The sequence below is a fragment of the Acomys russatus genome, chromosome 20, assembly GCF_903995435.1.
Source record: "Acomys russatus chromosome 20, mAcoRus1.1, whole genome shotgun sequence".
Lineage (NCBI taxonomy): Eukaryota > Metazoa > Chordata > Mammalia > Rodentia > Muridae > Acomys > Acomys russatus.
The window spans coordinates 20,823,147-20,836,993 of NC_067156.1; positions in this window are offsets into that span (position 1 = coordinate 20,823,147).

Below are 13,847 nucleotides of genomic sequence, written 5' to 3' on the forward strand. Positions count from 1 at the left end.
TAACCTTGAACTTCTGGTCTTCCCTGTCTCTCTCGTGCTGTGACGACAGGCATGCATCACCACATCCAGCTTATGCACTGTGGGAGACCAAACCCAGGGCTTAGTTCATGCTAGCCAAACAGCCTACCAACCGAACCACGCCCTAGTGGTTGTTGTTATGGAATTTATTACTCCTTTCAGTTGCGTGACAAGTGTGTGTGTGTGTGTGTGTGTGTGTGTGTGTGTGTGTGTGTGTGTGTTATAATTATATAATAGTTTTGTAATTGTTAACATTTTGGAGAATTTGAAGTTTAACAAAGTAAAAAGATTTACCCATGATTGGTGGGGAGCCACAGGCAACAGACAGGGTTCCCAGCAGGAGCACAAGGAAGGAGAGGAAGAAGGGCAGGGGGAAGAATGAAGAAGATGCTAAGACAGGCCCTGAGATCTCCATATTCCAGGTAAGGCAGAGGCTGCATAAATGACCTATGAAAGATGGAGCCCTGTGGCCCAGGGCCTTTGGGCCTGAGACCGTTCCCAGCTCTCTGACCCACTCCCATTCTCTTTTCCCAGTTGCACTACATTTCCTACCTGGGTTTTCTCTTCATCTTGCTTTCTCACTTATTTTTAAAATATATTTATTTATTATGTATACAGTGCTGTCTGCATATACACATGCAGGCCAGAAGAGAGCACCAGATCTCATTATAGATGGTTATGAGCCACCATGTGGTTGCTGGGAATTGAACTCAGGACTTTTGGAAGAACAGACAGTGCTCTCAACCTCTAAGCCATCTCTCCAGCCCCTTATTTTTTAACCCTTTTTAATTATTAGTATATATGTGAGCTGCATACAGCCAATGTTTTGTTTCCTCTTTCAATAAGGCAGGCTTTTGTATGAATGTGTCTTTGTCTTTCTTAATAAATGATTTCTATCTCTATCATAACCATGAGCTGTTATGGGATTTATTAGTTTGAGAGTTGTGGATACAATATGCTCTTCTTTATTAATAGTCCAGTTCTTTGTTCTGGGGCACAGAACCTGGAAGTCCCAGTGGATGCCTTCTGGACCCAGATTAAATTAATAAAACATTATCAGAAAACTTTTATCACAGTCCCTACTTGGGCTTCCGCTTTGTTCTGAGAGCTAGAGACAGTTCTGGGAGTTCAAAGCAGGAGCCAGTGTGTCAGAGAAGAGACTGCATTTACCAGCTGCTAATCGACTCAGCGATAGAAATCATAATGAGCAAGCAATACCAACGGAACGAGCTTTTACCAGGGCTCAAGCACAAGGAAGAACTGGAGGATGGCTCAGAGAGTAAGATGCCCACTGTATCCATTGGGGAACATCATGAGCCGCATGGCTTTCTCTTTTAAAAAGCTACAATCCTGAACCGAGTTCAGCGGTCTTATGAGTTAGGACAAAGTTGACACCCGCAGATCTAAAGTGGATCCCGAGTGGAGGCCTAGTCATCGGGAACACACATACCCAACTTAGTAGACTTAGGGTGGAGCCCACACACTTCCAGGCTACCAAACCACAGCAGGTGTCTACTGACTCTCCAATTCCCTCCTTCATGACTGGGGATGGCACACACCAAGCCCAAAGCCAAGGTGTCCACAGCCATGTATCTCTCTTCTCCCATCTCATTCACCCCAATGCTCGAATTCGAGAAGGCTCTGACACCAGCGAGTGCCTGGTTTTGCCTCAGACCAAATACCCAGGCCTCTCTAAACCAGTTAACCTGCCGCCATGGATCAAGTGGATGATCCTAGAAAGATGCCAAGATCAGCTGTGCTTCTTGCTGAGGCGCCTCAGCCCCAGACCTATCTCAGTCTCCTGCCTATAAAATGGAGACAACATCCCCACAGTGTTTTGAGAGTTTCCGGGAGCCTCCTCATATTGTACCACCTGGCCTCAGCACGGTACCTGGCCCTGGATTTTATAGGAGGCCGTCTAGCAGAGAGGAGGAGGCAGCAGCAGCTACTTCCCTGAGTGGGACTGGCCCTCCTGTAGCATAGAACTTGATAGCCCCCTTTGACCCTTCTCAGCCTCCCGGACCCTGCTGCCCCAGGCCCCCCACCCCTGTCAACTGCTCCCATCTCCAGCCCTTAACTCCACAGGCCTGCCCCACCCTGTTCCCAGAGCTGTGCCTTCAGGCCCACTTCCTGCCTGGAACCCCTCCTTTCACATATCCCAGAGCTCTCTTACCTTGTCAGGTTCCAAGTATTGCAGTCCTGTTGACTCCACCCTGGGCACCCTGAAAGATCCAGGTGTGGGGAGATAGTTTCAGAGCTCCTGGGAAGTATGAGAGAGAAAGGACAGAAGAGGTAGAAGAGCCCCAAAGAGGAAGTGGCTAAGCACTATGGGCATACGTAATTTATTACAGGACTTTGTCCTCTGTCTCAGGAACATCCACTCCCACAGGCCTCCTCCTGCAGCCCCAGCCAGCAGCCTGGAAACTGTCTGCTCTTCAGCCGAGTAGTGGACAATCACTCCCTGGGAGCCCCAGGGTCTGTGCGCTGAAGAGATCAGCTTGTCACCTGCCAACCCCTGGGTGACAATCAGTTGACTGTCCAGTTCGGTATCTTCAAAGGGTGGTAGGGGCTCTAAGGAAGCCAGCGAGGAGGATCTCTGCTTTCAGGCATCCAAGTACCGGCTAGAGGCTGAGATATAGTATACACACTGGAGTTATAAGAATCAGAACCTAGGTGGGCCCTGGTAGCCTCAGCCAGCTAGGCTAAGCACCCATCATCAGTAGGCCAATTTGTAAAAAAAAGTAATACTCAAAAACAGAAAAAAGAGGCGGTTTATTCATTGTGTTTGTTTGTTGGTTGATTTTGGTTTTTGTTGTTGTTGTTGTTGTTGTTTCTTTTGAGACAGGGTTTCCCTGTGTAGCCTTGGTTGTCCTGGACTCGCTTTGTAGCCCAGACTGGCCTCAAATTCACAGCAACCCGCCTGTCTCTGTCTCCTGAGTGCTGGGATTAAAGGCATGCACCACCATGCCCGGCTCTCATTGTCTTAGTCAGTGTTCTATTGCTGTGAAGAGACACCGTAACCATGACAACTCTCATAAAGGAAAGCATTTAACTGGGGCTAGCTTATAATTGCAAAGGATTAGTCCATTACTGTCACAGTGTGAAACATGGTGACAGGCAGGCAGACATGGTGCTGGAGAAATAGCTGAGAGTTCTGCATCTGGATCCACAGGCTGCAGGAAGAAAGAGAGAGACTCTGGGCTTCGAATGGGCTTTTTGAGAACTCCCAAGGCCACCCCCAGTGACTCATTTCCTCTAACAAGGCCACGCCTCTTAATCCTTTCAAATAGTGCCACTCCCTGGTGACCAAGTATTCAAACCTATGAGCCTGTGGGAGCCAGTCTCATTCAAAGCACCACGTTCATTTTAGCTACACTGTGTAGAGGGACAAAAGGGTCCAGTGACCCTCCCAAATCCACTTTCTAGATCCTGATAATGGGGTCTAGGTTTAAACAGAGGGCAAGAGGTGGGCATAAGGAGGCACTCCTAGTCAAGGATGCAGTACCACTGCCAATTACTGACCCACTGTTGTCTCGGCTCATCTCTCTTGCAAGTGGATTGAACTATCAGAACCGTGAAGTCTCTTTGGGGGACACACGCTCCCCTTCTGACAGGCACTGGGCTTCAGCCTTCTCCCAAGCTGAGATTCCTGAAGAAGTTCTAATTTCTGGGCACCTTTGTCTCAATACTCAAATAGCCAAAGTGGGGGCACAAGTGTCTCTTTCGAATATCTTTATTCCTAGTCTGTGTCTCAAAACTTGGAAAACCTTAGCATTCCCTAAGTGTGTGGAGTGTGGCTCCTTGCTCGCAAACTTATAGCTCTCTGATAAAACATGGGTTATGCTCCAGTTGTGACGTAGGTAGTGGAGCCCAGAGGGCATCAGGATGGTACCATCACCAGAAAGGCGATTAAGTGGAGAGTAGAAGTCTCCCCCGCAACACCCCCCCAATACCCCTCACCTCTCCTTGCTGACCTCTGGGAAAGTAAAACTCTTGGATAAGACTTCATTAGCCTTCGGATCCTGAGCACGGGAGATGCTATGCTCGGACAGAGACAGCCAAAGAGGGCGTGCACGCTCTGTGCCCTGCTCCCCATTCTACCCTTCCTCTGTATCTCTTACCCTGGCCGTTCAACTCTATCTCTTTTTATTTATTTTTTATTAATTTATTCTTGTTACATCTCAATGGTTATCCCATCCCTTGTATCCTCCCATTCTTCCCTCCCTCCCATTTTCCCCTTATTCCCCTCCCCTATGACTGTTGCTGAGGAGGATTTCTTCCCCCTGTATATGCTCATAGGGTATCAAGTCTCTTCTTGCTAACCTGCTGTCCTTCCTCTGAGTGCCACCAGGTCTCCCCCTCCAGGGGACATGATCAAATGTGAGACACCATAGTACGTGAGAAAGTCATACCCCACTCTCCACTCAACTGTGGAGAATGTTCTGACCATTGGCTAGATCTGAGTAGGGGTTTAAAGTTTACCGCCTGTATTGTCCTTGGCTGGTGCCTTAGTTTGAGTGGGACCCCTGGGATCAACTCTATCTCTTTACCACACAGTGGTAACCATCTCTAAGGACTTACCTAGCTCTGAGAGTCTATCCTTAACAGAGCTGAGGAAGGGGCCTGAGAGGTGGCTATGTAAGCCTGGCATCCTCAGTTGGGTTTCCAGAACCTGTGGTGGAAGGAGAAAATTTTTTAAAATTTTTATTTAATATGTATTGTTGTTTGGTTGCGTGTATATCTGTATGAGGGTGTCAGATCCCCTGGAACTGGAGTTATAGACAGTTGTGAGCTGCCATGTGAGTGCTGGGAATTGAACTGGGGTCCTCTGGAAGAGCAATGAGCCCTGAGCCATCTCTCCAGCTTGGAAGGAGAAATCTTATGTTTGCAAAAATTGTCCTCTGACCGCTGACCTTAAGCACATGTGCAGTGGCACACTCACACAGACAAACACAACGATAAAATAACCTAGGAGGAGACCAGAGCCCTTAACCTTCAAGATCTAGCTCCAGGGGCCTCGAAAGATGACTCAGAGGTTATGAGCACTGGCTGTTCTTCCAAAGGTCCTGAGTTCAAGTCCCAGAAATCACATATAACCATCTATAATAAGATCTCTTGCCCTCTTCTGGCCTGCTGGTTCACATGCAGACAGAATACTGTATAAATAATAAATCAATAGTGTGGTGGTCCACACCTTTGATCCCAGCACTCAGGAGGCAGAGGCTGGCGGATCTCTGTGAGTTCAAGGCCAGCCTGGTCTACAAAGTGAGTTCCAGGACAGCCAAAGCTACACAGAGAAAGCCTGTCTTGAAAAAGAGTAGAGAGAAAAAAATTAAATTTATTAAAAATTTAAAAAAGAGAAAGAAAAAGAGTAGAAAGGAAGATTTCTCTATACAGGAGTTTCCTGGGGCAGACTGCAACTCTTATAACAGAAAAGAGGCTGTCTGAGCAGGTAGAGTCCCAGGACTGTCCCTGGAGCAGGAAGTTGGCTAGAACTAACTTTAGCTGTGTGACAAATACATGTTTTTTTATTTGGTTGGTTGGTTGGTTTGGTTTGGTTTTTGATGGGGTTTCTTCGTGTAGCCCTGGCTGTACTGGAACTCTGTAGACCAGCTCTGTATACCAGACTGGTCTTGAACTCAGAGATCTGGCCCTCTCTTCTGGAATTAAAGGCATGCACCACCACACATGTCACCCAGCCTGTTTTTTTTGTTTTTTTTTTTTTTTTAATGCAAAGTCACATGTGTCCTTGAGTCATTAAGAATGACTTGAACTTCTAACCTCCTGAGTCCACCAAAATGCTGGGATTACAGCTGCAAATCATTATACACGGTTTACAACCTCCTGGGGATTGAGCCCAGAACGCTTTACTCATGCTAAGCAAGAGCTCTGCCAACTGAGCCACATCCATAGCCTCCAAGTACATATATTTTGAAGGGAAGTGGATCAAGGAGAGTTTCCTGGAAGAGACCAGAATAGAGGACTAGCAGCATCTAGAAATGCCTGCCCACAGTCTCAAAATCATCAGGCACTATAAAAGCATGGGCAGCAAGGGGCCTCAGTAGCCATTGAAGTTGGCTGAACTAGAGCCAATCACTGCTTTCTCTCTCTCTCTCTCTCTCTCTCTCTCTCTCTCTCTCTCTCTCTCTCTCTCTCTAAACTTTGGGAGATGTTTGGCCCTGCAGGCACAGATTTGGAAAGGAGCTGAGCTGTCAGTTGAAATAAAGTTTAGGTCAAGCCAGGGTGCAGCCAAGACCATTAACCTTCACTGGGAATGTAAACTAAGCACTCTGTAGGAAGGAAAGGGTCGGGGCTGGGCTGCAGGATGGAGACTTGCCAGAAAACCATGGCCAGAGAGCTCCCTGTGCTCTCCGGCAGATTCCAGGAAGCCCCTAGACTGCTTTTTCCACACGTTCCTGTTGAAGGATTGGGGATGTAGCCCAGTTGGTGGAGTTGGTAGAGTACCCGCCTAGCAAGCATGAGGCCCTGTATAAACGTGGCATATCGCCTCATCTCTGTAGTCTGAGCTAATATGTAGAGGCAGGAAGAGGGGGATGGCAAGTCATCCTTGGCTACAAAGCGTGTCTGAGTCCAGTTTGAGTGACCCGAGTCCCTGCCTCAATAAAACAAAACAAAATATAAATAACAACAAAACCCATAAAAACAAAACAAGAAAGTGTTCTCTTTTTAGAAGCATGTCTAAGTCTTTCCACTGGACAGGCCTCAGACACACTAGGGAACTGGGAGGTGACTTGGGGTACTTAGAGAGAGCTGTCCCCTGGTCCCCCGGCCAGTGCGTCATTCCGAATACACCCCTGCTCTGAGTAGCCTTTAGTCACCTAAATGCCCCTGTAGGCCCTGGATCAGCACTTGTTTCTGTTATGCCCACCACAAATCGTGCCCATACCAAGCACTGAGATGATTGGTTTTGCAAAAGGCTTACCCGCAGATTAGACAAGTAGTGGTAAGTGAAAAGGCCTTGGTCTCCCTCCTCAGAGTGCGGGTTGGGGGCACTGAGATGTAAAGAAGTATAGCCGGACTCTGAGGTCTGATTCTCCTTACTTTACTGAAATCCTAGAAGTCAGGAAGTAGTAAAAGGAATGAGGTTTATTCAGTTTGGGCCAGAAAGGAATGTTTTTCTCAGCTTCGTCAGCAGCAGTGGTACAATCTATAGGTAAGATGTAAGAAGACTCAGAAAATACATATGTAAAGATTTATTTCCCAAAATAAATCTCGCGGAGGTGGGGGGGGGGCCTGGGGCAGTTCCCCTCTGCAGATCCTCACCAGGTGCCAGTGGTTCAGGCCAATCTCACCCCAGTACGAGATTTTCTGGAGAGAAAAAAAATAAATCAAATAAGCTCACTTGTAGCCCAGTCTAGTATTGACCCTGCTGTGTGACCAAGGATGACCTTGAGCCACTGATGCCCTCTTCTTACCTCCCAAGGGTTGAGATTGACTGCAGGAATGCGCTATGATGCATAGATTTTGTTTTTTCTGTTTGAGACAGGGTCATATACAGTTCAAGCTGGCCTTGAACTCACTCTGAAACTGAGGCAAGCCTTTAATCCTGCCCCCCCCCCCAGGTCTCAGGCTGCTAAGCTTGAGCCCTTAAATTTTAGGTATGCTCCAATCACACTTAGTGACATTATTATTATTATTATTATTATTATTATTATTATTATTATTATTATTATTATTATTATTATTATTATTATCCTGAATACACTGCTACAGAAGCAGCATGGGCTAAGTTGAGAGAGGTGGGTGGTAGGAAGGGAAAATGAAATATTGGGTGTGTGGCCATCTAATGAGCATCGTGGCTCCTCAGGGGGCCCATGTCCAGACGGCAGGGTTAGTGTGCTCTGAGAATGCTGTCTTGTGCCCTCTGGTGTCTAAGAAACCACCTGCCAGATATTGGCAAACTTCCAAATGAAGGACAATCTTTGTGGCTGGTTTGTGATGTACAGAAGAGGCATCCAAATTCCTGAAAAGCATCCAGTGACCATTCCCACCACTGGTCCGTGGGGAGGTGGGGAGTTTTTTTTGTTGTTGTTGTTTTTGTTTTTGTTTTTGTTTTTAGCAATGCTACCAGGAGTCTGACAGTACCAGGCTTCGCTTCACAATCTCTAGACTTGGTGGGATTACAAGGAAGTGCTACTGTGACCAGATTTTACATGAGTTCTCGAGATTCAAACTCAAGTCCTTACAACAGTGTGACAGGACCTTAATCACGGAGCTGTCACCTCAGCCCCACCTCTGCTTTATATTTCGAGGCAGGCTCTCTCACTGAAAGCCCAAGACAGCCTATTGTTTTTTGGGGGCTTTTTTCCCCCAAGACAGGGTTTCTCTGTGTAGCCTTGGCTGTCCTGGAGTTGCTTTGTAGACCAGGCTGGTCTCAAACTTGCAGCGATCCGCCTGCCTCTGCCTCCCGAGTGCTGGGATTAGAGGCGTGCGCCACCACACCAGCCCCAGGCATCCTTTTATCTCCTCCCTTGCCAATGCTGGGAGTACAGGTGCATGCTGCAGCCAAGTTTATACACCGGTGCTGGGGAGCCAAACCCAGGTCCTCATGTCTGCACAACAAACACTTTATTGACTGAATCATCTCCCGAGCCCCATGTTCTGCTAGCCTTTAAAGAGACATTTCTGGGATGAGTCTGAAAATAGCCAGGGGGCAAATTATTCAGCGATGACCCATTCTGGCATCATCACAGCGGCTAAAATGACACAGTGAGTGGTCCATCTCGGCTCTACCATCACAGCCCAGAGCCACCGCCCATCTTCCCATCTGGCCTGTAGTAGCCACACCATCCATGAACTCTGTACACTAGCACAGCTGCTCTTCATAATGTCTTACAGAGCTGGGCTAACAAGTGTGTTCTTTGTGCTAGTGTCTTTGCAATGAAGTCTTTCAATCCCCTTGAAATCTCTGCTCACGACAAGTTGTTTGTCCCCCACATCAGAGTAAGAAAGCCACAGTCAAAGGAGCTGAAAACCATGCGCTCAAGCCATGTGGACAAAGGTACAGGGATAAATCATAACCCAAGGTCTGATGCCATGCCCAGTGCTAATTGCCTTGGGTTACAATGCGCCAACCCCACTGAATCCTGACTCTGTCCTCTCCTGCCTACTGAGCCGGATAGCACATCCCCTTCCATCCCCCTCCCCCTGCTCCTCCTCTTTCCTGCTGCTTTAGTAATCCAGCCAAACTTACACTTTTGGTTTTAAAACTGGATTTCACTAAGTTGCCCAGAATTTGCCTTGAACTCACTCTGTAGCCCTGGCTACAGCCTTGAACATACAATCGCCTTGTCTTAGCCTCCCACAAACTGGGTCCACAGGCCTGTACCACCAGGTCTGGCCTGAGACATCCTGTTTTAGAGACTTTCAGTGCGAGTTTTGATGGCTAACCGTGTTTGCCAATTTGGCTGGATCCAGAATTTCTTAGGAGACAGACCTCTGGGCATGGCTATGAGGAAGCTTCTGGGTTCGGTTAGTTGAGGTGGGAAGGCAAACCCTCAGTGTAGACGGAAGCATTCTTTCTGTAGGGGGTGAAGTCCCAGACTTCCTAAAAGGGAGAAGGCGAGCTGAGCACAGGTTTCTAACTGAGGATGCAGCATGTGTGGCTGCCTCATGCTCCTCCTGCCATCGACTTCCCACCGTGAGGGGCTGCATCCTTCACCCCTGAGTCCGAGGCCAGCCTGTCCTGCAGTGTGAGTTTCAGGACAGGCAGGGCTACACATAGAAACCCTGTCTTTTGTTTTGTTTTTTTGTTTTGTGAGACAGGGTTTCTCTGTGCAGCCCTGGTTGTCCTGGACTCGCTTTGTAGACCAGGCTGGCCTCGAACTCACAACGTTCTGCCTGCCTCTGCCTCCCAAGTGCTGGGATTAAAGGCGTGTGCCACCACCCCACCCCCACCCCGGCTGAGAAACCCTGTCTTGAAACAAATAAACAAAAAAACCCAACATTCCTGCCCAGAAATTTGTCTTCTAAGTGTTTATACATATGCAGTCAAGCTAGCCGTCAATAGTCACCACCACTAACTTCTCTGAAAGCCTCCACAACGTCAAAGTGTTTTGTCTGGTTGATTTGTCTCAGCAATAACAAAAGTAACTAACACCACCCACTGATGTGCCTTACTCCACGGTGACAAATCACGGTGTCTCCAGACATGATTGCCAGTGTCCCTGGAGTGACCAAGACACACCTAGTTGGGAGCCATGTGTGAGTGCAATAAAGGCTAGGATAAGAAGGAGGTCACCAGGCTCAGCTAAATGTCTTTCTGGAATGTGAGCTCTGCCCTTGGCTGCCTTGGAAGGCAGGAAGACTCACTAAGGAGGAAGGCACTGGGAACAGTGGGGTCACCCATGCTTCCTGGAGGACTTTGACGTGCTCGTGCTCAGTGCTTATCTGTCTATACCAGCAGCTCTGGCATTTGCTGGACGGACATGGGAACCAAAGTCCTGATGGCTCAGATAGCACCCTCATTCTCAGCCCTGAGTGATAGGGACCTTCGCTAATGGCGGTTAATTATCACAGAACCCCTGAGGTGCTCACTCAGAGGGTCATTCCAGGCCACAGAAGGTGGGAGGAGAGGTGATCAGAGTTAAAGGGTCACTTTCTTCTCTACACAGAGCCCCCAGGACACACCCATCTCCATCTCCCCAGCACTGGTACCCAATGTACATGCCGCCGTGTCTGGTGCTTCCGTGGGTGCTTGGGATCTGAGCTCAGGCTCCCATACTTATGCAGAAAGCACACAAGAAAGCCATCTCCCTAGCCCCTGACATTACAGATCTGAAGAGACTGAAGGGCTCAGGAAGGAGAAACAAAACTTGGGCTGTCTGAAGATTCCACTGATGAGGCACGTGTTGCTGCGTGTGGCTTGTTGCTAAGAGCTATTTGATTACCTGTGATTAAGTTATTTGCCACTGTGGTCATCTGTGGTGCTTGGGATGGAACCCAAGACTTTGTACAAGCTAGGTAAGCAACGTCACTGAGTTGCCACCCAGCCCTAGAATGGATTTTCTACCCCTCCCTGAAACACTTGCTGTATAATAAGATCAAATTCCTTTTCCTCAGGGAGCTCAGCTGTAATCCCCTTCCCAGCCTCATGCGTGCTTAGGGCAGCATAGAGCACACAGAGGCAGCACCCTTCTGTAAGCTCTGTTTTCTGAAACTGAATTCATAAAGGAAAGAATCTGGTCTTGACTGCCAGCCAGTTCTGGAGTCAGGGAAGTTCAAGGGCATATGAATGCCATGTGACAAGAACTTCATAACACCGTGCAGAGCTAGAGGGAAAGAAACATGGGAAGAGATCAAACACACTTCATGAGAGTCGCTGTGGGGTGTGTGTGTGTGTGTGTGTGTGTGTGTGTGTGTGTGTGTGTGTGGTGTTTGCACACTCACATGGGGAGACAGGTGTTGCAGTCAGAAGAAAACATCAGTTATCCTACCCTGTCACTGTCTACCTTGTCCCACTGAGGCTGGGTCTCTCACTGATCCTAAGCTGACAGGCAGCAAGCTCCAGCAATGTGTGTGTCACCCCCAGCTCCCAGTACTGGGGTTACAGGTATGTGCCACCACATCCAGCTTTTCATGTGTGGCTGTGAGCCAGACTCCAGTCCTCATGCTTGCACAGTGCTCTGACCCACTGAGTAGATCCAGCCCTGTACATGCCTTTTGGTTTGGTTTGGTTTGGTTTGGGGTTTTTGTTTTTGCGGAGTTTCTCTGTGTAACTGCCCTGGCTGTCCTGAAACTCTCTCTGTAGACTAGGCTGGCCTCGAACTCACAGAGATCCACCTGCCTCCGCCTTCTGGAATTAAAGTGCTGTGCTATCAAATTGGCCTTATTCCAGGGGTGCAAGAGATGCTTAACACATGAAAATAAAAATAATAGTCAGAAATACAGAATCATGGCCAGAAAGGGAAAACCAAAACACTGAACTATAGATAGATTCGATAAAAGAGACAGTTTCTTTAATCCCAGAGTATCGGGATTAAAGGCATGTGTTACCACCATGGAGCACTTTTGGTTTTTTCAGTCATAAACAATTTCCATTTATTTGCTGGTAACTTTAGTCAGGCACAGCAGAAGCCTGTCAGGTGGAGCCATAGCTTGCCAATAGCTACAGGCCATCCATGAGCCCTATAGCCATGAGCCTTGTACTCAGGCTGAGGCCCCAGCTCCAGGCCCACAGGTAGTGGATGGACCTGTCCCACTGGCCCCTGAGAGGTAAGGGATTGTTTCTTGTTCTCATACGTGTGCTTTAAAATTTTTGCAGCTTCCTCTTGCTGGTGTGCATAGATCGGGTCTGCATTCTGACTGAAGGCATGCTGGAAGACAAGGTCACCCACTGTGGTGGTTAGGGCAAAGGTGGAAGTCCTGTGTAACAGCAGGGAGCACAGACCCAGGCACCTCTGCTCACTCGGCCTTGCCTTTTTCACCACTTTTTTATAGACCTAATTGTCTTTAAAGGCCTCAGCCCCCAACCCCACCACTGTTGCAATCAAAATTCAATATCACTTTCATAGGGGACAAACCAGATTGAAGCCATTTTAAAATCTGTGCCAACCTGTGCCCTCCCTTCCGTGATCTGCTGGCATAGAGCAGTAGAGGCAAATTCTCTGTGAGAGGAGCAGAGCTATTGGTAAGAAATGGAATCCCGGGTAGATTGTAGGAAGCCAAGTGACTCCTCCACCCTGTTAGTGAGGCCAACACTATTGACAAGGGCAAGAGCTAAACCTTTAATGTACCAAGCCACCGAAACTCATGGTTTTGATGTAGAGGGTAATGACACTGTAGAACAGGGAGCTGGCCTCCCATGCACAGTTGGCGGAGTGCTCGCCTGGCATGCATGAAGTCCTGGGCTCAATAGCCGGTGCCACATAAACGTGATGGTGCAAACCTTTAATCCTAGCACTTGGGAGGTTATCAGAGGTTCAAGGACATCTTCAGCTACACAAGATCGAGGCTATCCTAGGATAAGAACAATTTCCTTAATAAAGCAGCCAGCCTCAGGCATTTCAGTATAGCAAAGAAAAACGTGCTAACAGGAAACATGATTAGATTCTTTTTTTTTTTTTTTTTTTTTTTTTGAGACAGGGTTTCTCTGTGTAGCTTTGGCTGTCCTGGACTCGCTTTGTAGACCAGGCTGGCCTCGAACTCACAGCGATCCGCCTGCCTCTGCCTCTGCCTCCCAAGTGCATTCTTTTGTGTCTTCACTACGCCTAAATAATGTTGACAATGTATCTTAAGTGCTAGGAATCACTCTTTTTTTTTTTTTTTTTTTTTAATGTATTTACTATGTATGTGGTGTTCTGCCTGCATATATGCCTGCACGCCAGAAGAGGGCACCAGATCTCATTATAGGAGGTTGTGAGCCACCACGTGCTTGCTGGGAATTGAACTCAGGACCTTCAGAAGAACAGCCAGTGCACTTAACCTCCGAGCCATCTCTCCAGCCCTAGGAATCACTCTTAATATGCTCTTAATCATCACAGTAACTCTGCCAGATAAGTATTAGTGTTATCCCTAACTTACAGTAGAAGAAGTTAATACACAGAGAACGAAACTTAATCCTTTTATTTTAAAATTTGAATTGATTAATTGATCAACCGATTGATTGACTGATTGAGAGATGGGGGTACAACATGAATGTGGAAGTCAGAGAATAACTTGGGAAAGTTATTTTTCTTCTACTGTGTGGGTCCCTTGGATTAAATTCAGGCCATCAGCCTTGGAGGCAGGTACCCTTACCTGCTGAACTATCTCAGTTGTCCGCTCATCTTAATTTTTGAAAGCATCTCTTTTATCAAATCTACAACTCA